Source organism: Meles meles, chromosome 18, assembly GCF_922984935.1.
Source record: "Meles meles chromosome 18, mMelMel3.1 paternal haplotype, whole genome shotgun sequence".
NCBI lineage: Eukaryota > Metazoa > Chordata > Mammalia > Carnivora > Mustelidae > Meles > Meles meles.
In genome coordinates this window covers 12,421,160-12,448,837 of record NC_060083.1, presented here as the reverse complement: position 1 = coordinate 12,448,837, position 27,678 = coordinate 12,421,160, and the positions used below count along the sequence as shown (strand labels likewise).

General features: G+C 57.0%; 1 protein-coding gene across 2 annotated transcripts in view; it reads right to left on the bottom strand.

Moving 5' to 3' along the window:
* The window catches only part of LOC123930169 (cilia- and flagella-associated protein 251-like), a 52,943-nt gene extending 32,051 nt beyond the window's left edge, over positions 1–20,892 (bottom strand). Inside the window, exons 1-3 of one of the 2 annotated variants that reach the window (XR_006816000.1) lie at positions 20,534–20,892; positions 17,880–17,968; positions 2,269–2,488 (exon numbers count right to left, since the gene is read on the bottom strand). The gene's annotated coding sequence lies outside the window, so the exon portion shown is untranslated. Of the gene's footprint in view, positions 1–2,268; positions 2,489–17,879; positions 17,969–19,961; positions 20,049–20,533 lie in introns of those variants that run through there. The other variant, XR_006816001.1, reaches the window with a different exon arrangement.
* Between the last annotated feature and the right edge of the window lie 6,786 nt (positions 20,893–27,678).

The following is a 27,678-nucleotide window of genomic DNA, read 5'->3' as shown; positions in this document are numbered from 1 at the left end:
AGAATTCAATAGAATCTAACAGGTGTTCCATGTCATGACCAAGGGGATTTATTCCAGATGTGCAAGGCTGGTTGAATATTCAGAACCATCGATGTGATCCACTGCCTCAATAAACGAAAGAAAAACCCTAGCAATTAATGCAGACAAAGCTCTTGACAAAATCCAACAGTCATTCGAGATTTTTTGAAAATCCAGGAAGTTTGCAATAGGATGAAATCCCCTCGTTGATAAAACACAGCTACAAAAACAAGCAACACTTCACGTTCTATTTAATGGTTAAAAATGGAATGCTTCCTGCCTACGAGTAGGAACAAGCTCATCTGACATAGTCCTGTACTTTCCAGCTACTGCACTAGGCAGGAAATATGTACATGTATAAAAGGCCTGCAGGTTGGAAAGGAGGAAATAAACTGTCTCTATTTATAGACGACAAGATTATCGATGTGTAACATCTCAAGAAATCAACAAAAACACTCCGACATGGAGTACATGAGCTTGGCGCATTCTAGGATATTGGACCGACTCACAAAAATCCACTTTGGTCCTGTATGCTAATGACAAATATGCCAGAACTGCAATTAAATCCACAAGGCCATGTACAACCACCTCGAAGAGGATGAAATCCTCAGGTGTGCCCAGGATCGGCAGGCTGTACATTCCAAAATGCCGATGGAACACAGCGAAAGGCCCAAACTAATGGAGAGATGAGCTGTGTTCATGGGTTAGAAGATCCAACCTGGTGAAATGAGCCCCAGATTGATGTACGGGTTTAATGGAATTTCTGTCAAAACACCAGCAAGTTTTTTTATGGGTGTAGACAAGCTTATTCTAAAATTTATTCGGAGAGTCACAGACACCCTGCCCCCAGCATAATTAAAGCAATCTTGGTGGAGAGGAACCGAGAGGGTGAGATCACTGTTTGAAACCACTGCCACAGTGATAAAGACCATGACCGTGGTACCGTGGGGGGAGAGACACAGATCGACAGAGCAGAACAGAGAACCCAGAAACAAGCCCACAGCAGTGTGGGTCACTGATGTTTGACAGAGGGGCACAGACAGTCTGGTGGGGGAAGAACGTTTACAGGTAGAAACTGAAGCTCGCCTGTCACTTCACGCCTCGTACAAAAGTTAGATCAAAATGCATCAGGGAATTCAATTAAAATGCGAAATCGTAACATTTTTAGAACAAAAAAAGGAAGAAAAAAATTTGATACCTGAGACTACGAACGCAGCTCTCAGAGCTGACACCAGAAAGCACGGAAAATGGGTGGGCTGGGGCATATCGGAATGGGAAGGACCTTGTAAAAGGGATGGAAAGACGAGCTTGAGACCCCGAGGAGGTGTTTGCAAACCGTCGTTCCTACAGAGGACATGGCCACAATATACCGAGAAACTTCAAAACCCACAGCCAAATCCAAACGAGCAATCCAATCAGAAAATGAGAAAAACACGTCATCAGACATTTCATTTTTGAGAAAAAAGCACATGAAACATGCTTGGCATCAGCAGTCGGCAGGACAGTGCAAAGGAAAAAACCACGGTGAGACACCACAGCACATCCATCAGTTTGGCGGAAACGGACATGGGGATGGAGACGGGGAATGCGCCGCGGGGAGCAACTCTACAGGACAGTTCAGCAGCGCCTTGTAAAGGGAAACGTGCAGCTCTTAAACCAGCGTCCCAGAGAAACGAAGGCTGTGTCCACAGAAAACTGTGGACTTGTTCACAGAAGCTTGATTCCTCAGAGCCAAAACCTGGGGCCAAGCCGATGTCCTTTGACGGGTAAATGGAAGGCATGCCCACAGCATTTCATACAGCTGAGCCATAAACAGGAGCCGAGGACAGACAGACACAGAGCCTGGAAAGCTCTCTGGGGCGCCGTGCTGCGGGAGGGAGCCGGGGCAGAAGCAGACAGGCTGTATGGGGTTATGAATGGGAAAGGGGCACAAGGGAGGTGCCTGTGGTTGGAACAGTCCAGCAGGCAGGATTGTCTTTCCCCAGGACAACAGGGGAGCTGGTGAGTGACCTGCTGTCCATAACTGAAGATATTGCACACATTAGTAACATAGTAACATTAGGAACCCTGGGGAAACTGAATAAGAGGCATGGGTATATCAATGTCAGTGTCCTGATTGTGATGTTACGAAATGTTACCACTGGAGGAAAATGGGTAAAGGCCCACAGAACCTGTGTGTTATTTCTTAAAACTGCATATGAGCCTGTAATTATCTCAACAAAAATTTCAATCTAAAAGCTAAACACATACCTGCTGTAAGATCCGACTCTCCTGCCCCTCGGTGTGTAGGCACACAAGGAAAGCGTGGAACCGTCATGATGATGACTTGCAAGTCGATATTCGCTGCAGGTTCATTTGTTTTCACCCCGAACCGGAAACACCTCCACTGTTCCTCCACAGAGGATGGGGAAAACGAGCTGTGGGCATCGTGGCATGGAGAACGATTCGGCCATACGACAGGAGGGAAATCCTATCAGGGGGAAACATGGAGAGTGTTCATGACAGAGGAAGCCAGAGGCAACAAGGAGTAGGATTCTGCTTACAAAACTCTAGGAACCGCTACGTGGTCTACAATGAAAGAAAGCAGGTCAGTGGGCGGCTCGGGGTGAGGAGGGGGCAGCAGGAAGCTTCTGGGGTGAGGGGTGTGTTCACTGTCCCATGTGTGCTGAGGGCTTTGTGGGCGTGTGCACCTCAGGCTGACCTAACTATGACCTTCCAATGTCCGGAGCCTCATGCCTCAATACAGCTGTGTGTAAGAGGAACATGGGATGTGCACATGAATGACTGGAAAGGTCAGGAACGGGGGTGCGTATGTTTAAATGAACAGGAGGGGGAAAAGCAGATGTGAGGTGGGGTGCAAGGAAGGAGGAGCCCTTGAAGAGTCTCCAGGCACAGGCCAGACCCAGACATCCACTCTGGCCCAAGTCTGGCATTCAGACAGTCGCTGTCCTGGGTCCTGACCAAGAAGCAGGTCTCAAGCCCGGGACCTTCAATTCCGCTCTCCTGGGCCCCAGTTCCCTGGCACTTCTAGGGCAACGCTGCCAGAACGCTGGGACATGTGCTCAGAGCACGAGGGGGCAGGAGTCACCCACCGCTCCCAGCACAGGACGCAGGTCGAGGGAGTGGCGGTCACTGAACGTGGCTCTGATCCTCCCCAGGAATGGCCAGCCCGCCTCCCACCTCCTGTGCCAGATGAAGGGACCCCCAGCCAGTGGGCTGCTCAGGTCCAGGGCTGGGACTCAGGAGGGTTCCAGAATAAGAGAACTGGGACAGGGAGGACCTGACCAGGAGGTGATGTGGGTGATGCCTGGGGGCAGGAGCTGCTGGGAGGGACCAACTGCAGAGCTTGGGGTGACTTCCCAGATGGGGTGAGGACAGAGGGAGCCCCTCCCCAGAGCCATGCAGGCCACCTAGAAGCACCTGCCAGGTAGAAGAAGGTGTGGTGCCTGCCTTGAGGGCAGGGGAGAGAGTCCGGCCCCATCTGAAAGACTCCAAACTCCCCACCAGGTGCTGCAGACCCTCAGGAGGACCCGGAATGTGCACGCTTGTAGCTGTGCCTGAACCTAAGTCATCACGACCCCTTCCCCATCCTGCACTGGGGAAATACAGCTGCCCAGAGCCAGGACAGGGGAGACAGCTAGCAAATACCTGTGGCATGAGGGGGAGAAGACAACCCCGAGTACACGCGTGCCCACAGGCACACACCCGTGCACCCGTGCACACACTTCAGCAGCTCTTGGAATGGTAGACGCATGGAAGGTGCCAGACCCGGCAGCCCCTGGGGTGGGAGGCCTGGTAATCCTCTCAGGTAGGGACCCCGGCTCTCGGGGGTGGTCCTCACCTACAGCACAGCTGCAGGGGGTTGGCTCCTGATTCCCTGCCTGGGGTTTGGGGGGAAGCTGAGTTTGGCCCTGGGTTGGTCCTAAAGGCTCCTTGCTGACTCTGGGGCTGAGGGCTCTGGCCCCATGGCTGAGCTGGTCAATTTGGAAGTGGCAGCAATAACTCTCCAGGTGTGGAGGATGGACAGTTCAGTCCTGTAGCAGTGGCAGACCCACAGGGCTTGTGGCCACTGAGAGCACAGGGGCCTCTTGGGCTCCCGGGAAACTGCTGGCCCAGCTGTGCCCATCCAGGGGGTACAGACACACACTCGTGTTGGAGAAGGCAAGCAGGGCCAACACCCGCAAACTGGGTGCTCAGACTGACCCAGGAAAGGGGCCGTGGGTGGGAAGGAGCCTGGGATGCAGGCCCCACCAGCTTGGGGGGCACCCCCCGGTGCTCAAATGAAAACAGCAGTAACAACCAGGCCACCCGAACCCCAGCCTCACAGAGCTGCTCCCACTTGTCTACCCTCCTTCCAGCCCTGGTCCTGTCCTTGTCACTCTGCAAGTATAATATGTACGTCATTTTGCATCCGGGGGCGGGGGTGCTGTCCACTTAACAATATGTAATAAACATTCGTCAAGTTTCCACACAGGTTTCATAATCAAACAACAAACAAACAACACCACACAGAGGGCCCTAACTTAATAGATAACCCCATCACTGGGTGCATTGGTTTCTGCCGAACTGTCATTACTGACAGAGGCCGCGTCTCACATTTCCAGGAGAACATTTTTTCTTTCCAGAAGTAAACTGACTGGGCCAAAAGATGGCAGTTTCTGACTATACCGCACTATACTGACTATATGTTCTGACTATACACACACCATCTGTGTAGAGCAGTGACGTCTCCTTCACCACCGAGAGGAACCGAGTTCAAGGGCGACGCCACTTTCACACCCCAACCCCGACCCTGCCAGGGCATCTGGTGGGGGGGGCCCTTTCTGCCAGCTTAGCAGGTAGTATGCAGCACCTCAAGACGGCTTCGACTGCCCTCGCTCTGACGACCAGCGAGGCTCCCGGTTTTCCCAGAGCGGCTGGCTCTCTGGAACACCCCATGTGAGCAGCCGGGCTGGAACGCGGAGCCTGCTGGCAACCGGGTCACCGTTTGCCTCTCGTGAACCGTGACGAGCCCTTCGTGGGCACAGCTATTCCCCCTCTGCACACCCCAGCTGGTGCAACCACCTCCCTTCCCCTGGCCTTTCCCCATGTACACGGGTCTTGGCTTTGTTCTTGCTGTCATCTACCCATATTTCTCTCTGCGGCTTCTTGTGAGGCTTCAAAGCTGAGAGTGGTCTTTCTTCGTTAGTATATAAATATTTCATTATGTGCTAACTGTCCTGTTTTTTTTGTTTTGTTTTGTTTTGTTTTTTAAAGAGGTTTGGCTCTTTGAGGCATCTGTTGTCTATTCCAGCACGGCAGGTGGGGGGGGGTGGATCTAAATTAAAATTCTTCTATGTTATCTGGTTTCTCAACATCATTCATTTTTAATTATTATTTTATAAAGTGTTCTAACGTCAGAAAGGTGAGGCCTTCTGACTTGCTATTTTTATTTTTCAAGTGTCCTATGAAACCCTCATCTGTCTGCTTCTGCAGAACCCACAGAAAAATACTGTTGGGATTGATTCGAGGGAGGCTGTGTCTGCAAATGAAGCTGGTGACCTGTTCTCCCCCTATGACGTGTGCTCATTGTGAGAGAGATCATGTCTCTCACCTTGTCCCTAACCCGCAGGGGCTGTAAATTTCTTTACAAAGGTCAGGCGTTTATTATGTTCCTAAGTCAGTCAGATCACCTGTTTCTGTTACAAATGGATTTTTTCATTATATTTTCTGGCCTGGGCATTCCACTATGAAGGGCTCTGCCCACAGGTGCTCAGAGCTGGCCAGGAGGGCTTGTATGCTCCAGGGGCTCAAGGACAGAGTGCACTTGGTGGGAGGGGCTCGGTCTGGCCTGCCAGTTGAGGAGGGGCTACAGGTGAGAGAGAAGCCCAACAGACCCCATTCTGAGTGGGAGGAGGCCCCAGGGGACTAGGAAGGAGGGACAGATGGAAAATCCCTTGGGGAATGAAGGAGAAGAGTGGGAACTCCAGCCCAGAAGGTGGGGCTGTGGACGGAGGTGAGAGGCTAGTTCACAAAACACAGTGAGGAGAAGCAGACAACCCTCCAGAGTTAGAGAAGTGAGGAGTCCAGGGTCCCACAGCCGCAGGTGCAGAGCAGGTGAACCCAGGGCTTCCACCCCCAGCCAGGGCTCTGTGGATGGGCCACGGTTGCTGGAGCAAGTACACCTGCAGCACGCCAGCAGGCAGGGCAGGTCCAGGGCTCCAAGCTGCCGACCCGGTAAGTCCCACAGGTGATCCCATCCCAGTGTGGGTGCTGGCCAGATCAGTGAGAGGACCCAGGGCCCTGAGAACAGAAGAAATACAGCTGGGAGTGGCTGCAATCTCTACAAAGGGGTCAGCACGCGCACCTGCCCACTGAGGCCTCACTCCCTGCAGAATCTGCCGACAGCATCAACAGGCTCTGGGATTCCTGTTCTAAAACATCCTGCTGTCAGGGCACCTGGGGCCTCAGTGGGTTAAGCCTCTGCCTTCTGCTGGGGTCATGATCTCAGGGTCCTGGGATCAAGCCCCGCATTGGGCTCTCTGCTCAGCGGGGAGCCTGCTTCCCCCTCCCTGCCTGCCTCTCTGCCTACTTGTGATCTCTGTCTCTCAAATAAACAAATAAATAAACCTAAGAAAAATAAAAATGAAACATCGTGTCACTCCCTGGCCCTACCTCCCTCCAGCCACCACCCGGTCTCTGCCCCCAGGCTCCCCAACAAAGCTTGTGAGTGCTGTCTGCAGCTCCAAGCCCTCACCTCCTGCCCTGCTTAACCCATCCTGGCCTGGCTCCTGTCCCGGCACCCCTGGAGCCGCCTTTGTCCGGACCCAGGGTCCCCTGCCCTCTGCTCTGTCTGGATCACTACTGGGATTCAGAACGAACTGCCCCAAGATGGGCCCCTTGGCCACGCAGATAATTTTGAGCTGGAAACAGTCAAGGCCCAAAAAACTCAGGAAGAAACTGTGACCTCCTCAAACTGCCTGAAAGCTTAGAAAAACTCAGGAGGAGCACTCTCTTGGTAGATAGCTGCGTCATACTGTGAGCGAGGTATGGGGAGCGGGAGGAGCCCAGGAAGGCCTGTTTGATCAGAGTTCCCTGCGTCCCAACATTTCACCATGGCCCAGCAGACACCTGCTACCAAACATGGGTCCTGTTTGTCTTCCTGTAGACTATATTCCTTCCCTTTCCAAGTTCCCAAGCCCTGCCCGGTCTCAGTCCCAATGACAATGCCCCTCATTTCCTTGCATTTGGAATCTCACATTTTTGCAAGAGCGGGGCGGGGGCAGGATGTCCCTATTCCTCACGCTGTTATGCCCTGCCTGGGCTTCCTGAAGGCTCCATCTGCCTGCACCGATTTGCAAATGAGGACACAAAACAGGGAGGCTCCTGGAAAGAGTCTCAACTGAGGGGTGCGCTCCGGTTCCTTGTCCCCCCACCCTCCTGTACCCCCATCCCTGCTTCTGTGTTTAGCCATTCTAATTAACGAGCAAACATTCTTTACAAAACAATGTTTACAAACCTTGGGATTAATTTAATCAGATATTTAATTGCCCTGTAATTAATCATCTAAGCTTAACGAATTGAACCCAGATCTCTGGGAGTTGGGTGTATCCCACTGACTTCTGAAAATAACTATGTGTCAGAACCTCAGGCTTCCTGCTCCCACTTGATGCCTATGGCCCCTGATACCCTTGCCCCCAGCAAGCAGCCTGGGCTCGGCTCTTTGAGGCTGGAGGGCACAGACATTGCTGGGAGAGGTTGCCGGGCTACAGGTCACCCTAGGCTGGGGAGGCTGATCCCGCTGTGCCGTGTGCCTCTGTGCCCACCGCGTCCCCTTTGCAAGCTGCCACAGTTTCTTCATTGGTGGCAGGGGGAGGGCTCCGGCCAGCCAGTCTCCCTGGGCCCTGTACAGGCTCAGAGTGTCTCAAGGAGGGGCAACAGGGTTTATAGACTATGAAGTCTAACCCACTAGTGAGAAAGACCCTGAAACCCCACACTTGGACCCTCTCTCCACTGTCCCCCAAGTCCCTCTGGTCCCCTGCCCGTAGCAATGAAGGAGGGCAGTGGCCCACATCTGAGAGCATCTGAGGGGCTGACCCCTATTTGGGCTGGGATCTGAAGAACCCCAGCCGAGATGGCCATCCCAAGAGCCCTAAAGCCTTCTCCTGGGAGACTGGTGGAAGGCCAGGGCACAAGGGCAGATGAGGTCCTCATGGATGGGAGCACTCCCAGTGGGCCAGGCCCTGGGCTAAGGCTCACTTGCACTCATGTGTGGCGTCTTTTGAAGCCCTATGCTGGGCCGGGCAGGGTCATCCTCCTCTAAGTGAGGAAACCAAGAACCAGAGCCAGCAGAGGATAGGGTCAAGCGCTGGCTGCACAGGTGAGAGATGGGGCAAGGGCCAGTGGTTGATGGGCAGGACCCCTGCACCTGCCCAGTCCTCTGGGAAGACTGTGGCTGCCCAGCTCATTCCTGGAGCCGGCTGGACTTCTGTCTCTGGGCCACCAGGGACAGAAGGCCAGACTCCTAGCCCCCAGGGCAGCCTTACTCTGACCAAAGGACAGCAGGTTCTGGGTAGCTGCCTCTGCCCGGAGGGAATTAGCCCCAGACGGGCCAACCCCTGACTAACCCCAGACCCTCTGACGATGCATCGGCCAAGGACTGATGAACTTGTCTGACTTGGGGGCTGCCAGGCCAGGGTCCTCCCCCGGAGTGAATCAGATGGAAAGAGGAGTCTCGCCACGTGTCCAGCGAGCGACATGGGCGCCTGGAGAGAACGCTGCCCTGTGGCTCTGTGCTGGGAGTGGCCCCCAGCGGAGTGGCCCAGGATGTCGTGCACCGCGGGCAAACACAGCCCTTCTCAGCATCACGGTCTGGACGGCCTGGTCAGCGCAGAACCCAGGACCCGCCGTGTAGCAGGGGCGTATGTCCAGGCGTCTGATAGTTTGTCTTTAAGTTACCCTGGGTCTACACAGCTATGCTACTGAGCTCGCCCACACCTCCCAGCCCCAAGGAGAGAAAATGGGGGCGGGCAGAAGGCGAGACACACTTTGGGTCCAGGCCCAGGCAATGGCCCCACTGGGGTGGGCTCCGTGGCAGGTGTGGGACGCCGGCAGTGGGCCAGGGATTTGCTGGAGTTCCGCGCCACAGACTGGGAGGCCAGACAGCATGAGGGCACGGGTTCACGGCTAGAGAGGAAGGGTCTGCTCCTAGTCCTTCCCCAGGCTTGCATGCGTCTGTCTCTGTCCCCACCATGGTCTTCCCTCTGTGCCCATATCTTTGTCCTAATTCCTCTTTATTTCCTTACTTCAGGAGACTAGCCACACTGGATTGGACCCCCAGCCTGGTGGCCTCATTTTGACTGGATTCGTCTGCCAAGCCCCTCTCTCCAAATCGGGTCATGTGCGAGGGAGTGGGGGCAGGAGACTCATCAAACCCATACAGTCTGCAGCTGGAGATATGCAGCCCGCAGCACAACAGGCCACACGGCCTCGGGGTCGGGGCTCAGACACACCAGCCAGGCGTGCCGACAGGACATCTATGCCCAGTGACAGTGAAGATGGCTCCGGGGAGGCCCACACAGCTGGACGCCAGGTGCAGGAAACCCCTCAGGGCCCTCCAGCACCCCACAGAGAAGCCACTGACCCCCTTGGGAGAGAACACTCGATCGCACGCTGAGCTCTCTCTCTGACCAGCTTATGACCTCAAGAAGTCATTCTTTCTCCCTGAGCCCCCATTTTCTCACATGGAAGAATGAAATAAAATTATTCAGGCTGTCTCATACCATGCGACTTTCTCCGCAGATCGGACGGGCCACCGGCTGCAAGAGCACCTTGTACCAGTCAGTTCTTGCTACGTAACAGGCAGCCACAATGATCTCTGCGATTTCATCCACATGCCCGCAGGGAAGCTGGGGCTGCCTGGGCTGGGGCAGCCGCTCAGCATCAGCCTGCAGGTTTGCCACAATGTGGTCGGTGCCACCAAGCTGGCTGGTCCATTCCCTCTGTGTTACTTCTGCTGCGGGCTGGAGGAGCAGTGAGGTCACAGGTGCCAGATGCACGGCCGCGTGTCAAGCCCATGCTTGTGTGGGGTCTGCCCACACCCCAAGTAACCGACAGGGAGAGGGAAATGGGGGGGGTCAATGTTGTCTCATATCTGCCACGCGTAGACAGGTGTCCCCAAGTGGCACACGGACTCTATCTGACCCTATGGCATGGCCCTGTGCAAGGTTGGCCTGGTGACAGTCCCTCTACCACAAGCACAAAGGTTTAATCTCTGCCGTTTATGTGAACAGAAATAACTCACTAAAATTTAATTTGGTAAATTCCAGTCTTTGTAAGCAGTGAATTCAACAGAGACACGATCAGACAGGCGGCAGCCAGCCAACAAGAGAACAGCAAAAGCACCGCATCGCAGACTGCTTTAAATCCCCATTCCCTCGTTACCGTGTCAAGGCAGTCATTATGTGGTGACGGCAACATTCCCCACCTAGAAAAATAAAACATAACCTTGTGTGGGGGATTAGCATTCTCTGCCGGTTGTCAAATGGGGAGACTTTAGAAGCACGATTTCTGAATTCCATGGTCGGACGAGGTGTTAGCCACGTTAATGGAGACAACGATGGACCCAGCCCAGAGCAGTGCTGCCCAGCACACCAACCCCACGTCTCGTGGGTCCCCTTGGAGGCTTCTGCCAGAACCGGAGAATGGGCCCCACATGCTCTGGGGACAGGCAGGGGCAAGGGCCGACACACCAAGACCTGGGTCACACACACCTGCCCACATGGACCAGAGCTCAGGGGACTTCCTACGAGTTTGACGATGGAGTCCGTGCACACCTGGTGACCAGCACGGCCAGGGAAGCAGGTAACCTCAAATGTCCATGAAAGCCTGTGCCTCGTCATCTGCATTGGACTGATTTGCTTCTGCTGGGTCCAGGGAAGCAGAGCTGAGTCCCTCGGTCAAGGAGAGAGGATGAGGTGGACCTTGGAGACCCCAAGACTGAGGTCACTACAGACAAGGCAGGTGAGAGGGTACCGCCTCACACACACAGTGCTTGGTACAGTAGTGTGTTCTCAGGCATGGGATGGTTCACGGAGGCCTCCCTGGAAGTGAGTGGCTGGAGAGGCAGAGCGCTTGTGGCGCACCCAGGAGGTGAGGGCCCAGAGCCGTGCATGTGGCAGGCAGAACCAGAGTTTGGGCTCTGGCCAGCGGAGGAGGGGCTGAGGGCAGCGGGAGAGCAGGACAGGCAGAGAAGCCAGCTGGTCAGCAAGAGCACGGCTGGGGGGAATGGACACGGCCAGTGGTGGTGGCCGCGCGAGTCTGACAGGTGGAGGCATGGGGCTCCAGAAGCTCGGGCCCCGCTCCAATCCGTCCCATTAAGTCCCATTAATCCGGCCCGGGACTGCGTTTCCTTGGCTGTAGAACTCTCCAGGCCTCTGAGGGTATGTGTGAGACGGGACAGGTCGGGACACCAGTACAACCCCTAACCCCGACATGCCCCACACTTGTCGGGCAGCAGATGTGGTGATGTGGAGTCCCCCCGTCGGAGGGCGACGGGCGGGTTCTGAGGTCCAGGTCTGAGTTGGGCTTTAAACCTGCCATCCACCTGGTATAATTTTCACTCCTCAACAAAGGGGTCCTCGGCATGGGCCCAGCAGAGGTCCCATGGGGGACTGACTTTTCTGGGACAGATTCACGTCAGGACGTCCTCTTTCTCCCACCTCCTGCAAGGCGTCATCAGTCGGGGGTTGACAAGCGATGGCCTGCAGCCTGTCCCAGCCCCACTTGGACGGTGGTCATCTCCACCACACCCTTGTGCCCGCTCCAGCATATCTGCTCATGTGACACGTCACGGCTAACACCAGTGACATCGGATGTGCACTGTCCCCCCGACCCCAGCCCTAAGCTGCAAACTGGTGTGCTCACCGATCTGCTGGACATCGCTCCGTGGGTGAGGGCTTCCTGCTAAACAGACCCACACGGGCGGCTGGAGGCCCCCTTGCCCACTCCTTTGCTCTGCTCATGTTCCACACCAGCAGCCCCGGCCATGCTGCAGGCAGCTCATGGCCCCTCAATGCCCACATGAGAGCCTCCAACCAGGACTGCTGTGGGCCTGACTGGCTAAGATGGGTTCACACGAGAGCAGGGTGGGTCCTAAGCTGGTCTGATCAACAACGTCCTTGCAAGGAGACATTTGAACAGAGAGATCCACACATGGAGAGCATGAAGGCAGAGACTGGGTGAGCGTCTACAAGCCAAGGAGCTCTGGAAACTGCGAGTAACCACAGTCACGGGGGTGAGGCCTGGCGCACTCTCTCCTCCCAGCCTCAGCCAGAACCAGGTCCGCCGCCCTGACCCTCCAAAACCGTGGGATGCGAGCTAGTTCTGCTGCTCACACCCCTGTGTTCAGATGCACCGAGTCGGTCATCATGGGGCGGGAGTTACAAATACCGACAGGAAGAAAACCCGAATCTGAACCAGGTGTACCGATGTGAACTCAGGGCTTCCCATGTCTGGAGACTGATGCAGAAGTGTCAGCGTGTGTGTAACGGGGACTGACGGTACATCCGGATACGCAGCATACGGCCATACATACGATATGTGAACTACACGCAGATAACAACAACACGTAACATAGTGTGACATGGTATCTCGCAGACATCTTTCAGCTCTGTTCTCAGAAAGCCGGAAAGCAGGGGCGCCCCGACACCGCTGAGCACGCCTAGCATCTGCGTCTGGGCTTCTACATACCACCATACTACATACCACTTTCCACTGAAAGCAGAAAGGGCTCCTCAGAGAAGGGACTGATCCCAGACCCGGAGAGGTCAAGGTCAAGCAAGGAGGCATTCTTAGAATGATGGGGACAGAGCCAGGATGGGTCAAGGGACACAGAGGGCTCCCACTGGTCAAATACTCGATAATGTGAGTATGAAATCGAATGCCGGTAGTAACGGGTTAGAACGTGCTGAGTAAAACAGGAAACCGTGAGTCCACATAGACGTGCACATACAAATGAACTGAAAATATGACGAGTAAAATACTGACACAACTTGAAGCATGGTCTCGCAGCACAGAGGCATGACAGATGTCCTCCTGATGAGGGGACTGGAGCCATCGCCTCCAGCAACAGGACACATGGGAACAGGTGCCCCATCCTGCAGAGGATACATCGACACACCTTCCTGTGTGGAAGCCCCACACAGGACCCAGGCTCCTGTCCCATAGCCTTCTGCATCCTCAGGGGAAAGCCGAGGGCCTCTCTAGCCCGAGGGAGCCCCGGGAAAGGGAGAACTCAGGGAAGCACATTGTGCTTGAGTAAAACACGTCACCAGCTGGAGGGTGTGGGCTCTGGGATCAGGCACACCGTGGCTATCCCCTGGGTCGGGGGCTGTGTCCTGGTTGTGTGGGAAAACATCGTTCTTTACAGAAACATATACTGAAGCCCGTTTGCAAATAACTTTGGGGCACCAAGGAGCCCCGGAAGCCGTCCCGTGGGCCACAGCCCAAAAACCACTTCTCTCCATGCAGTCTTCCCAGTCCAGGCTGACCTCCCCTTCCCAGAGGCCATGGTGCAGGTGACTCATGACGTCTAGATGCTGGTGAGGGCTGGCCCACCCTGTGCCCGGCCTGTGGGTGTGCACCACACAAGACAGGGACTTCATGCCAGCGGCCTCTGTCAGTATTGCACATGACCCACTCATCCCTTTGCACAAGTGCCACTGATGAAGTCCTTGAGACTGTGCTAGGATCACCTCCACCAGGAAGCCCTCCCTGATTATTCGGGGGTCGCCCTGAAGATTCTCACCCTCTCTATATCAAAGGACAGTCCTCAGCTCCACTGCGTGTGCCCACAGGGGCCCGCACTCCCCTCGGTCATAACGTGAACCACTCTCGGTGCTCATCTTCTCCACCATACTCTGATCCTCTCCACGCTGTGGAATCTGTCAGCAGGGACTTGACCAACAGAGAAAAGCTTTCCTCTTGGGTGGGGTGGTCTCAAGGTCTGGTGTGGACCAGAGCTGGGGACTCACAAGGCCTTGTGACTCTGCTAAGTCGGGAGCTCCTCACCGGGCCACCGCCAGCAATGTCCGAGGCTCCCCATCCCCCGCCCCTCTGGCCCCCCTCTGGCCCTGAGCTTGGCTGGGACAGGGCAGTTCCTCACGGACGTGCTCTCAAACCCTCCAGAGGGCCCCGAGTACTAGCCATTCTTCCCAGGGATACTGTGAGCGTTCCTGTGCCAGGACGGAGCATGAGAGAATCCGACATGACACGCTCCCCATCCTCAGGGAAGGGTCTGAGCAGAGAGGGATGGGCCGCAAGGCAAACCACTGGAAAGCAACATGTTCACACTCGGGTCAGGCAAAGCGCTGTGGGACGTGGTGCTGAGACGAGCTGGCCCCGCCTGGGGGAACATGGGTTGGCTCTGACCGGGAACAGTTAGGCTGTTCCAAGCAGTGCACACGAGGCTGGTTCCAAACTGCATAGCACTAGAGCGCCCAACCAGCCCTCCGTGCAGCACCCAGGATGCAGGGATGAGGGATATCCAGAAGAGTCCGGCCCCAGAAGAAAGGCATCTTCACCTCCAGGACAAGGGACCCAGAATTTGCCCCGCATTCAACAGGGGCCAGGACAGCCCCACACTTCATAGAGACACCAGCCTCTATGTCTGAGCCGGGCCCCAGCAGTTGACGACTTGCTGGCTCTGAGCTCCTCCTGAGCAGAAAGGACAGACAACCAGGAAGGCCCAGGTGGCTAGAGACCAGGGGCAGCTGTCCTTCTCATGGGGATGTCCTCTTCTTGGCCATGACGGTTCCTTCTGCAGCCCTCAAAGCAGGAGCTCATCAAAGCGCAGACGGAGGGACGGGGCCGCGGACGCCTCCTGGACCCCGGGAGCATGCTCAGGTCCGGGCGAGATGGCGCAGAAGTCAGAGAGAACATGTCCTCACTGGGTCGAGGATTCGGCCAGTCAGAGGTGAGGGGCTTCCAAGGAAGCCGCGGTCTCCACATCCAAACCATCTGAACAGTGTCCCAAGCTTGTGGTCGGGATGCAGGCCTCGAGCACGGAGGGAGGGAGGAAGAAATCAGATGCTGCCAGGCCTCTTCCCCAACACCATGCGCACCATCCCCAGGACCGACCCGGGAGCCCCAGGCCAGGGCAATCACCTTCCCTGGACATCAGGACCTGGGCCCAGCCCTGGGGAAGCAGGACGGAGAGGAAGACTACGTTCTTGGTGCTAGTCCTGCCGGCCTCCTGGCCATCCCCTCAGGAGCAAGGGGCAAGAAGGAGCAAAAGACAGAGTTCTCGTCCCCGGGGATTCTCAGTCCACACGGCAAGAAAGGCCCAAAGGAGCATCCCAGCCCGTGCCCTCGAAGCCACTGGAATGTCACAGTGTCCAGCCCCTCCCTGGTTCTCCTGCACAAGTGGGAGACATAGCTCCTCTGAGAGACCCCTGCGCCCATGGCGACGCGCCCTTCCCCGTGTCCATGGCAATGTTCCCTTGCCTGTAATCCTCCACACCCATCTGAGCTGGGCCCACAGCCCCACCCATGCAAGGATCAGCTTTTTTCTTGAAACAAGGAGTTCCCTGAGGCCGGTGGCTTTGTCAAGCCCCAGGCATGGCCTGCAGCAGGTGCACGGTCCCAAGTCCTGAACTGCAGAAACACGTGCCTTCAGGCCCCCACAGGAGCTCACAGGGAGGGTGCACCACCCGCCCTAGATCCTTCCATACTGCTCTCCGAAATGCAGGACCTCAGCACCTTGCCGAGCAGAGAAGATCACCGTCAGTCTTTGCCCCAATGGAGGACCCTCCTTTCTCAGGGAAGTAGGTCCTTGGTGGCCAGTCACACCCCCTGGCCAAACCATGGGGACAATCCCTCCCTGAGCACAGATGACACACCCCTACCCCCGCCAGGCACCACGGAGCGCAGGACATGCACGGGCTAGGGTGGGGCTCCCAGAGCTCAGCCTCTAGCGCGGGAGGCCGGTGGGTGACCAGCACAGAAGGGCTTTCAGAGGGTCCAGGAGCAGCAGCCCCCAAGAACCATTCCCCCGGGCTCACTGAAACTGTCCACGGGGGGGAGAACCCCATCAGGCCGGCCCGTGACGGTCCGCCAGTGAAGGAAGGCAGGCGTCTGTTTAAGTCTGCTGTCTGCTCTTCATTCCAGGAGACTGAAACTGGGACTGCACAGGGGAGAGATATTTCTGAACTCTCAGAGTGGATGGTGGCGTCTGAATGAAAACTTTTGCTTGGAGACTCTATAAGTTCCATCTTGTGCCATAACATACACTTGACTTTTTTTTTTTTTTTCAGCAGTTTTTGGTCTTTAACTTATTGATTCAATTATCTAAAACTGTATAATCCTGTCTCCCGGATGCCAAGAAAGGCACTGTGCACGTACGGCCTGAGGCTTCCAGGGCCACCGCCATCCCCGTCACCCCGAGGTCACGGTCAGCACCGAGACCCACCGCTCACAGCCCGTCTCCCTCTTGAACTAGAGGCAGGCTGTCACGCCTCCAACGGGTTTCCTGTGGCTACCGGGAAAAGTCCCCACACACTCTCTCACAGCACGGGAGCCACGAGGTCTAAATTCGGGGCCGTGCGCCTTCTGGAGGACCCAGGCAAGAGTGTTCTCTTGTCTCCAAGGAGTCCAGACGCACCTGTGCCTTCGCCCCAAGGGCCCTCCTCCACCTCCAGCAGCGGCGGCGATCCTCCACCTGCTTCCCTCGCTCCTGGTCTGTCTCTTCCACGTGCAAGCACACACGGCAACATACACACGTGTGCACACACACGCCTCTGCCTCCCTTGTCTCACCTCGTCTGATGCAGACCCACCTGCACCCATGTAGGAGGCTCCTCGCACTGACCTGGTCTGTGTCCCAACAATCTAGGATCACCCCACCCCCAGTGAGAACCCTCAGTCAGTCCCATCGACGAAGCCCCTCCTGCAAGGTGACGTCACATATTCCCAGGTTGGGAGCAGCAGGACATGGCGTCTTCCGGAGGCCGGGACCCCATCTGGCCCAAGCCCCGCCTCCCCGGACAAAAGCCTATCTGTGTGGCTCTGAGCAGTGTGCCACCCCCGCCACCCGGCCCTCAGTCTCCCGTGTGTGCAGGGGCATGGGCTTCCAGTTCTGCCGTCCTGCCACAAGACCACTCGGCACACAGGCTGACCAGGGAGGGCCCAGCCTTTTGCTCACAGCCCGGCAGTGAGGACAGCTGTGTCCAGAGAGAAGCCGTTCGCCCAGGACCCAGTCGTGGGACGATGAAGAATCCCTCGGCTTACGTGTTCTAATTGAATCGGCACAGATGTAACTCGGGTGTGACGTTCAGAACATGACCCATAAAAACAGCTATCAGTGCTGCTCTACAGGGACACCCGGAGGAAAGATGCCCTCCGGGTCCAAAAAGGGCCACCTGGCTGGGGCTATTAGCCAGAGGCTGGAAAGGGCTGGCGGGAAGCGTGTGAGGACGGGTCTACGACAGGTCAGAGGATGCTACCTTCCCACCTGGACGTCCCGAAACAGAGGACGGGGTGTAGGGATGGTGACCAAGCTGGCCACGGATCCGAGGCTCAGTGTTCTTGACTCCAAGACGTGTGTGCCCCTCAGCATGGCTCTGAGACTGGTTGAAGGAAAACCCATCGTCCTGCTCAGCCAGCAACGACCTCCAGGGACAAGTGTCCACTAGACCTCCTGACCTCTGTCTGACCAGCCTTCGCCCAACCTCAGAAACACTCTTACTGGTTCCCACTCTGCTAGTGAGGAAAAAGCCCTCCTAATAAAAGCTCCTCCCTAATAACAAGAATCCCGTGTTGTGGAAATTTGGCACACATTCATCAACAATAAAAATGAAAACAGGATATCTGCTTTGCAGCACTTACCAGCCCTGGGAAGGAGACGTGGTGGACTCTGACTCTGTTTTCCAACCACCCTGGGGAACGGAGATGCTGTCAATGTGAGCGTGAAGGAGCTGTGGGGACAGAAGGTAGAGACGGAGTCCATGAGAGTCTAATAGATGTTATTTTTGGAATTGGATTTGGGGGCAGCAGCCAGAACCGTCACTGCTGGGGCTGTGAAGGTCACACCTGCGCTAGGATTCCCGGGGCCCCAGTGTCAGTCTTCCCCGATCCTGGCATGGTGGATTTCCTCTGAGAACACCTCCATCCTCACACGAGGGTCCATGTCCACATAGGAGGGATGAGAAAGGCTGACACAGAGAGGGGCACGTGGGAGTGGGGACAGAGGTTCAACCCGTCGGCCAAACGTGGCACGCAGCCACCAGGTAAGCCTGTGAGTGGTGCCAGGACGGTGCAGGCAGACGTCTTGGCAGAGAGGATCAGAGAGACCGCCTGCCCTGCGAACGCAGGGCGTGGGCAGGAGGCTAGGGTCGCCTGTTTACCGGACTTCCAACTCCTGAGGGCTGGCTACATTCTGCCTTGTCCTTCCCTCTATGTCCCATGCAGAGGAATGTGCCCAGCAGACAGCAGGTCCTCAGAACGTGCTAGCTGGCTGAAGGAAGGATGAATGAGTAAGTTCCCAAGCACACGGTGCTGAACCAGCTCAGGGCTGAGCCCTCGGGACTCCAGTGCACTCTGGTGGGGGATCACCCAAGCCAGGTGGCCTCGAGGACCCCCCCACCCAACCAGCTGCCCTCCACGCAGACTCCTCTGGATTCTCTGGGCCTCCTTTACTCAGCCCTGCCTGATGGCTGGCTGGCCATGGGGTGGGACCCAACCCAATGCAGGGACTCCTGGAGTTCCCTGGACAGCTCCCTCCCAGGCCCCCAGCCTTTTGGCCACCAAGCCCTCCTCATTCCACCTTCCATCCCCCTTCTGCCTTACAGCTAGCTCCCTGCGTCACAGCTGGCCCTGCGTCCTGCCCTGCATCTTGGCCCTCAGGCCGGCAGGCCCCACCCGGCTCTGCTGCACTAACAAGCAAGCCCCATTTCAGAGCCTGGCGGCACCATCACTGTCACCTGAGGCAACCACAGCATGGCCACTCTCCCACCACAGCACCCAGCATCCAGGGAGGGGAAGTCCCATCTGGGACACAGAGTTTTCACGGAAGAAACAGAAGCCAAGCCAGTGGTGGAAAAACTCAGTGCCTCCAGATGGTTCCATAGCTGGTCCCCAAACGTGTGACGCCCCTCTCTCCATAAGAGCGGGTTAATGGCCCCACTGAAGGTGAGCGGGACTGCTGGCCCACTGCAGACAGCAAATGTCCGCCCGGGTTTCCTGGAACCCCTTGGTTGTGGCTGCAGGGCCCCCGGGCGGCGTGCTGGCTTCCACCTGTACCCAGAAGGCTCTGTCTCCACCGTCTGGGTGACCCGGATTTCCACTGCGGGAGAACAGGGTGCAGGGCGTTGCCTGAACCCTACACAAGCAACAGGTGCAGAAATGTGTGCAGAGAGGCGGGACAGCAGGCCTGCGATGAGACTGGGACATACCGCTCACACCCCAATAGACTGCAGCCTGGGAGTGGAAGACCGGGATCTAAGTGGTGCCTGTGTCCCCAGCAGAGGGGGGACTCCCGAAAGACCCCCGCCAGTCTCCCCTCACAGCACCCCTTCCCCTGCCTCTCAGGGGCCAGCCCTGAACAACATGGTGTCGCTTCTGGCACACTCTGCGCATCCGAGAAGACCGCAGGGCAGCCGAGTGCTACAGGAGGGGATGAGATCCGTCCTCCGGCAGGAGGAGCAGCGTGTGCCTTTGTGGAGGGGGACTCGCTGGGGTCCATGCTGGGATGCTGCATCCCATCACAGGCTGAGATCAGGGCGCTCGGTATCCACACACTACAGAGATGCATTGGGTCATCTCAGGAGGGTCTGCACAGGGTTGACCCCAAAGTCACACACTCCGCAGGTCTGCCAGGGAGACTTGGGATGGTGAGACGGAGTCCCACAGGGCTCTCCGGAGCTCTGTGGTGCCTTCCCTCTCCTCCCCACGGGGAAAGAGGTTTCCTACCTGGTCATAAGCCCAAGGCAGCCTTCCAGACTGACACGGACTGAGCGGTCTTGACCACACGGGCTGCGGCACGTGCACCCCACTGACAGCACACAAGACTCCCGGGACCACCAAAGGGTGAGCAGGAACATCTGCTGGACAGAGGCCAGCTCTGGGGGGGGGGTGGATCCCATCAGAGTCTGCAGAGTGCACAGTGGGAAGCCAGGGCTGAGGGGCACCTGGGAAGGAAGGACCACCCACCCATGCCAGGGTGCTGCCATCAGGGTCCCCGAGAATCCCCGAAGCATCCCAGAGAGACAGGACCAGCTTGGACGCAGCCCACCCCGAACCCCAGTCCCCGGGGCTGCCCTCCCTCAGCTCCCCCAGTAGTGGAGAGGGGGCGTCCTTGGCCCCTGTTGTCCACGCGGCTGTCACAGTCCATAGGTCACCTGGCTGAAAGGGGGCTGGAGACGAGGTCGTTTGCAGCAGTGCACGAGATTAAGCCTGGATGACCCAGAGCACCAACTCTTACGGACGGGGGAGGGGACAGCTCGCTACCAGTAAGAGCAGTGGAAGGTCCACCGGAGACCCACCTTGGACGACAGTTCCTCAGGACCAGGGAGCTGCGGGCAGAGCCGTCAGCGCACCGGGCGCACGCATTCCGGTCTCTCGCGGCTCCGGGGACGTGGGCTCTGGAGACTCTAAGGCACGTCCGTCCTGCAGGTCTCGGGATTTAACCCCAGCTCTGGCGCCATAAGCCACGCGAGGGGAGGCGAAGTGGGCAGCCGCCCGTGGCACCCACCAACGCGGGGCTTGCAAGGGAGTCACAGGGTTACCAACGGGCTGAGCTGTAAGGAGTGGGGGTGTTGACAGCCTAGCTCTCTCAGCCCCTCGGCAGCCAGCCTGGGGGAGCAGGCGGCAGGGCGCAGGCCCGGCCCGGCGCCTCAGGGACATCCGGCTCCGCAAGGTGCCACGCTCCCTGTGAATGCCCAGCGGACGATTCCGGCATACTTACGGCACTTCCGGCGTACTTACGGCACTTCCGGCTGCGGCCCTGCCCTGCTGCCGGCTGGGATAGGATACTTCCGGCACTTAAGGCCTCGGCCCTCAGACGCTCACAGCAGGCCCAGACGCTCCAGCCCTTCCAGCCGTGACAGGAAGATGGGCTGCTGCTGTGGTCCCTCCATCTTCCTTGGAGGAAGGAAGGACGACAGAAGCTGCTTGGCCCCGGCCTTCAGGCTCTGGAAGGGCGCTGGCAGGGCGGGCGGGGCGGGCTGGGCGGCACCTTCGAGCATCCCCAAGCTCCTTGCCGGGCCCGGCTCGCCCAGGTCAGCTGCAGGACCCGCCCTTCCGCACACTCAGGGACAGGGGACACGTTGCTGGACAGTCTGAAGGCCGGCAGCGCTTCTGAGCTGCATCGCGGCTCCCGGCGGCGCCCGGGCTCCGCGGCTTCTCAGGACAGCGGCCCATGCTGCTGGGAGCCAACTACGGAACAGATCCGGGGCCACTGCAGTGGGGTCTGCTCTGACGGGGCGACCGCATCTCCAGGCAGCAGGAGCGCGGGGACCGACACCCACTGCACAGCTCATGGAGATTCCAAAGCGAGGGGCGCTCACAGGATGCGGGCAGTCGGGCTCCACTCAGGCGCTTGGCTGCTTCTGACGCGCCTCCCCCGAGCGCTGCTCGTCTGCTGCGTGCCTGTCTGCTGTGGACGCCTGCCCGGGCTCAGACGCTGCAGGCAGGGCTTGTCCGCAGGTGGTGACCGGAGATACTTTCAGACGACCCCGTGCTGGGTTGAATGGCCCAGGGTGGCAGGCCAAGGAGGATGCCTAGGACCCTCAAGCCCTGCGTCCTTCTGCGTGGAGGGGGGGGCAGGAGTCAGTTCTCTGTGCAGGGCGCATGTGGGCGCTGCCTCGGTGGACTTCTTCCAGGCAGCGACCAGCAGTGGGCAGCCCACCCTGCAAGCATCTCTGCAAGGGAATCGGGCTACTTGAGTGCCCCTGGCAAAGCTGAGGTGGCCGGGCCTCACCACCCAGACTTCACAGCTCTCGAGACTTGCAGAACGCTCTTCCATGGGAACCTCCAGTCGAGCCACGTCTGGCTTCTAGCGTCCAGGTGGGTCTGGCATCTAGGAGCAGCTCCATACTGCATGGTGCCCTCCCATGCGAGCGTGCAGCCCTGGCCTCCCCAGCTGCGCCGCGGGCCTCCCAGCTCCTGGAGAGCCCAGAAACCAGGCCCAGAATTGCAGGACGAGTGTCTTCTAAAACCACACATGGCCGCGGACATTCCAAGCTGTGTCAGCGAGGCTCTGTAACCAGAGCAGGATCAGGGCAGCACCAGCTGGCTGCCCCAGGGCAGGAGGGGCCCTGGCACAGACAGACTTGGCCACGTGGTCTTCCCTGCCAGCAGATGGCTGGGAAGGGGATTCAAAATCAATCCTTCCCATTACGTATACGCACTTGCCGGTCTTTCAACGACAGAAATGGCCTACGCTGAAATCAAGGAACCACAGAGCACAGAGAGAAGGGCATCTCCCTGCCTGCCAGCAGCACCCAGCAGCCCGGTCACGGTCCGAGGGTGTTGGCCGGCAGCGGGCCATGTCCCTTCCACCTCCCGTGTGCCTGTAAGCACGCACATGCTTTGCCCCTGTGCGCCTGTCCACTGAAGACGTCGTGTGCGTGAGAAGCTAAACTGTCTTCTGACTGATGTCTATCTAGGTCAGAAGAAACCGGTGTGACCTGTTCTCTTCAATGACTACTTGCTACACCATCCCGGTACACCTCACGCTGTTGAACTGTGGTCCTCCTCGTCGGTGTTTTAGTCAGGATCGGCCAGAGAAACAGAACCAACAGGATGCGTACAGAGATGGAAAGTAATCTCCAGTGATGGGCTAGAACTAGAACAAGCCTTTAATTAATGAAATGAACACTAACTAAAGGTTCTGAGAAGAACACAGGGAGAGGGGAGGGGAAACCTGTGGGCAGCAGCAGGAGTCCCGGGAGCTGTCGGACTGGAGGCCCACAGGACACGGATCTCTGTGTACTGTCCCAAGGCCGGTGGCCCCTGGGATCACAGACAAGGCCTCAAGCCCCCACCTCCTTCCTTCAAAATGGTGGGTCAGGGATTGGGAAGTTTCCCCAATGTTGGCTGGCTTGCTGGGAGCCCGGTTTTGCTCCAGGACCGGGCTTGATTTGTGTCTCCCGTTCCACAGTATTCTTTACCGGTGTCACCTGGAAGGAAGCAACACGGGCTACTTCTCCAGGAAGCTATTGGCTCAGCCGAGCCTCTGCCTCTTGGGCCCCAAGGGAGTGGGCTGTGATGTGGAGGAAGATGGCTTGTTGCATGGTGCAGCTCTTTTGCGTCTAATCAAGAGCTAGGCAGGGAATGAGTGGGTCTTGGTGGCAAGGCCGTGCTGACCAGGGAGGCGGGGCCACTAGGAAGAGAGGCCGGGATGCCCCCACTCCTGCAGGCGGCCTTGCTGGCAGTGCTTTGGCATCTGAGCAGGATGTCTGCTTGGTCAGGTGCCTGGGGATGTGACTGGAGGGAGGGGCACTCGGGGCTCCCGACACAGGGTGGTTCGTCGTGCTGGCTCCAGCGGTCCCTGACAGGGTGCTCTGGCATGGGCGGCCCCCTGTGTTCGGGCCCAGCCGTGCCCTGGAGCACTGCGGGCCACTTGGGGCCCTGCTTGTTCCTGCTGTGATGCTGAGAGCCCCAAAGTTGGAGCACAGATCTGCAACATCATCTCCTCTCCCTAAACCTGGGGGTGCTGCCGAAAACCCCAGCCTGATGGGCACCACCATTCTGCTGCCAGCTGGGGGGCGGGGCTGCTGGCTGTTGGGCCCAGCATGGGACACTGCACCCGGCACTTGGGGGCAGCTGCCAAGCCAGGGTCAGCGGCCGCTCCAGGGGCGAGTACAACAGGGGTGGTAGCCGAAACTGTCTGGGCACTGGCATGGGTGCCCTGGGAGGCAGATGCGGGTAAGAGAACCACATAACCCGCCTGGGTGCCGCTGCCCAAGGATAGCTGGGCTAGAGCTGTGCTCAGGGCCTGGACTGGGTCTGGAGCCTGAGCTGCCGGCCGTCCATGCTGGGGAGAGCTGTGAAGGGTGCTGGCTCTGGGCCACTGCTCACCCGCAGGCCCGAACGGGGCCTGGTCAGTGGATACCGGGTTGCCACTACCCCCAGGCAGTGCAGGCAGCCCTATGGGGACTGTGACTGAGGTCATGCTGTCCCTGGACGACATCGAGAAGGCCTGGGTAGATGCGAAGTTGCTCCCACTGCAGCCAGGGTGAGACCCCAAGAGGACAGGCTGCGAAGGTGGGGAGCCGTCCATGGGGGTGACCTGGGTGTCAGAGGCTGGCAGGGGAACAGCCACTGCAGCAGACAGGGACAAGGCACTGGATGTCCAAGTTGGGCCACTGCTGCAGGTGGCCTCTGTGTCCCCTCAAAGAGCATCTTGGATGCCCTCGAGAGCAGCTCTCTTTTCCCGGTCCAGGTCCTCAGCAGTCACTCGAAACCCCAACTCAGGGGGTGACGGCAGCCTCAGAGGCTCCCCTCACCTGTGTGGCAGCAGACGAACCTTGCGTTTTTGGGGCCTGGAACAGTCAGCTGGGAATGAGCAGTTCCTCTGCGTTGCCTTCTGCCCGGTGGTGGTATCGGCATCCTTTTCCAGCTGGTTCTTCTGGCAAAGTGCAGGCACTCCGGCAGGACACAAGGGGCTCTCTTGGCTGAGTTTTTGGGGACCTCGGGGGCCGTGAGACCTGACTTGTGGCCAGACCCCTCCTCTTCTGCACCGGGTGGAAGCCCCTGGTGGAACTGTAGGAACTCGTGATGGCATTTCGAGTGGGGCAGGAGCTCCTGTGGGAGCTGGGGGACTTCTTATTGCATGGGTCTTCTGAGCTCTCTTCCTGGGGGAGGACACTCAGCAGAGGCCCAGGCCTGGGCACAAAGGAAGAGAGGCCTCCGTGGACCCCCAGGGGCCTAAATGCCCCCTGTGGGGCCCTGGTGCCTTTAGGGTCCTTTCTGTGAGTCTCTATCTGGGCCATCCCTTTGCCGCTCTCCCTGGGGTCTCTGCACACCCGCTCCGATGTGGAGACATCGTGGTCATAACTGGGTGTTGAGGGTGGCAGCCCGGTGATGACCTGCTTCTGCAGCACACAGGGTGACCGTGTCCACGATGGACATGCAGCGACGGCGGCAGGACACCTGTGATCCAGCAGCCGACAGCCTTGCCTTCAGCCGGCAGCCCCACCTGCAGATGGAGGCAATGAGCCCCAGAAGAAAGCGCAGGGTCTCCAGGTACACGGAGTACTTTCTGAAAGCTGCTAGGACTGAGCGCGGTTACCAACTCACGGGGTACTTGGAGGACTGCGAGTGGACCCTGGGGCATGGACCACCGGGTGAGCCCTGGGCTCCAAGAGTAGTCTGCGGCCACAGTGAGCGGGATGGGGGTGGACCAGCCCTCCTGGCAGGTTCAGACCCCACAGAGACCGGGGCTGGGGGGAGGGGCAAGGCCTGCTCAAGGAGGTGCCCAATGAGCAGTCTGGTAAGGCCAGATGCTGAAGATCATGAACTAAGCTCACAGCACTCTCCTTCAGCTGCCAAGTCACCGGCAGAAGGCCTAGAGCACAATGCGGGGCCTGTTGCCAGGACACAGCTTTGGAAACTGGGACCTGAGGAATGAGCATGCATGCAGGAACCCCTGTGCATGGGCACAGCTTCTGTTGGGCCACCGCCCAGTGCATCAATCAGGCATGCAGAGGTGCCGTGGAGGGGTTGACTCCCTCATTCCCCACCCTCGGGGGGTTCACAGATCTCTCGGGCTTGAATGCTGAACTGAGGAAGAGGAATGGGGGCGCAGTGGGTGCCAGCCATCTCCCCTGGCTGCCTCTGGGTAGGAACAAAGGAGACTTTACTTTTTATTATACATCCTCTGGACCATATTTTGTTTTAAGATTTAATTTTAAAATTAAATTTTAATTTTAAATGTGGGTCTCCATTGTCCCATCAAAGCATTGCTCAAGGCATTGAGCCCAATGTGGGGCTTAGACTTACAACTCTGAGACCCAGTCACAGGTACCTCCGCCGAGCCAGCCAGGCGCCTCTAGACTATAAACTTTCATGAGGGAAACATATTTCTGAAAACACTCTTTCTTCCTATCTTGGCTCTGGGCTACCCTGACCGCAGGAGGCCCCATGGAGCCCAGCAGTACAATAAGAAATGTTGTATCAGGTGTGGCCCTCAAAGCTAACTATGCAGTCATTCCTTCCATCATTTCCCCAAAGTTCCATTCATTTCTGTACAAACTTGGAATTCTCCTGAAGACCGGCAAGCAATCTCCTAGAGCAGTAAATATATGTCTCTTGCATTTCAGAAATCCCCCAGTGTCCCTACCTTCCATCTGGGGCTTCAGGGTTGCCATGAGCCCACCCTCCCAAGGCAGGGGGTGTCCTTGCACGGACTCCCCAGCTGAGGCCAGTCACAGCAGGACGGAGCCGCCCAGCTGCTGAGGTCCACCTGTGGCAGCTGTGCACTTGGCCTGAGGCTCCTCTGCGGGCCACATGCTGTCCATGCCTAGAGCGGTCCTGCGGGAGGACTGGAAACTCGTCCGCCATCTGCAGATACTTTGTAGGGTCCTTGCAAAGTGATAGCTCAGATCCCTTGTGCAAGCAGGAGAATCTACAGTTCCCGGTACTGAAATCTAGGATTTGCCTTACCAATATTTCAGTACTTCTGAAACCTCATAGAAGTGGGAAAGGCAGGATCTTGAAGTCTAAACACACACAGCACGCCTCCTATGATGCAGACCAACAGAGATTACTGCTCATGTCCGCTGAAAGGTATGCAAGTAGTTAAAAGCTAGAAAAGGCAGACACAAAGCAGTTTTATATCAGTAATAGAAGACATGTGTATCATTTGATATATTAGACAGCACAGTGCAGAGTAATGAGGAAATGAGCTATTGCTACATTTCACAAACACGACCTTGAGTGAACAAGCCAGAAATAAAAAAGGACCTAATGTGTTTTTGCATCACTGTTGTAACTTTCATCCCTCCTGTTTGTTTCCTAACTTTGCATTCATCTACATTCCGGCACAATAGCAAATAACATTGGTGGAAACAGACGTTATTGCCACCGAGCTAATTTTAAAGGAAACACTTCTTTGTAATTTCTCTGTTTAAAGAGACACAGGCTCCAGGGTGGCTCAATCTTTTTAAACACCTGACTTAAGCTCAGATCATGTTCTCAGTGTCCTGGGCTCGAGCCCCAGTCATCAGGCTCCCTGCTTGGCGGGGAGTATGCCTCTCTATCTCCCTGTACCCCTCCCCTCTTCTCATGTGTGCTCTCTCAATCTTTCTCTCTCAAATAAATACAATCTTTAAAAAAAAAAAAAGAAACACGAATGACCTTTTTCCTATGGGTCAGTCTATTCCTTCCTATTCAGGAGTCTTAAAATTTTTAAGATGTGTTCATAACTATCTCACATTACATTCCAGATGACAGCTCAATTTTTGCACATTAAATACTAATTACTACATGTCCAGTTGTTGCCCGCAGTTGGGTGAAGAAGCCATGTTCCTGGTGGCAATTGTCAGCTGTGATAACTAGTTGAGACACACTTTGATCACTTCCGTTTCAAATATCATTCTCTCTGTACACTACGTGTAATTTTGTGAGGGCAGAATTTAGCAACTAATGTAATACACATGGAGAAAATAAGCTTAAAATTGGTAAT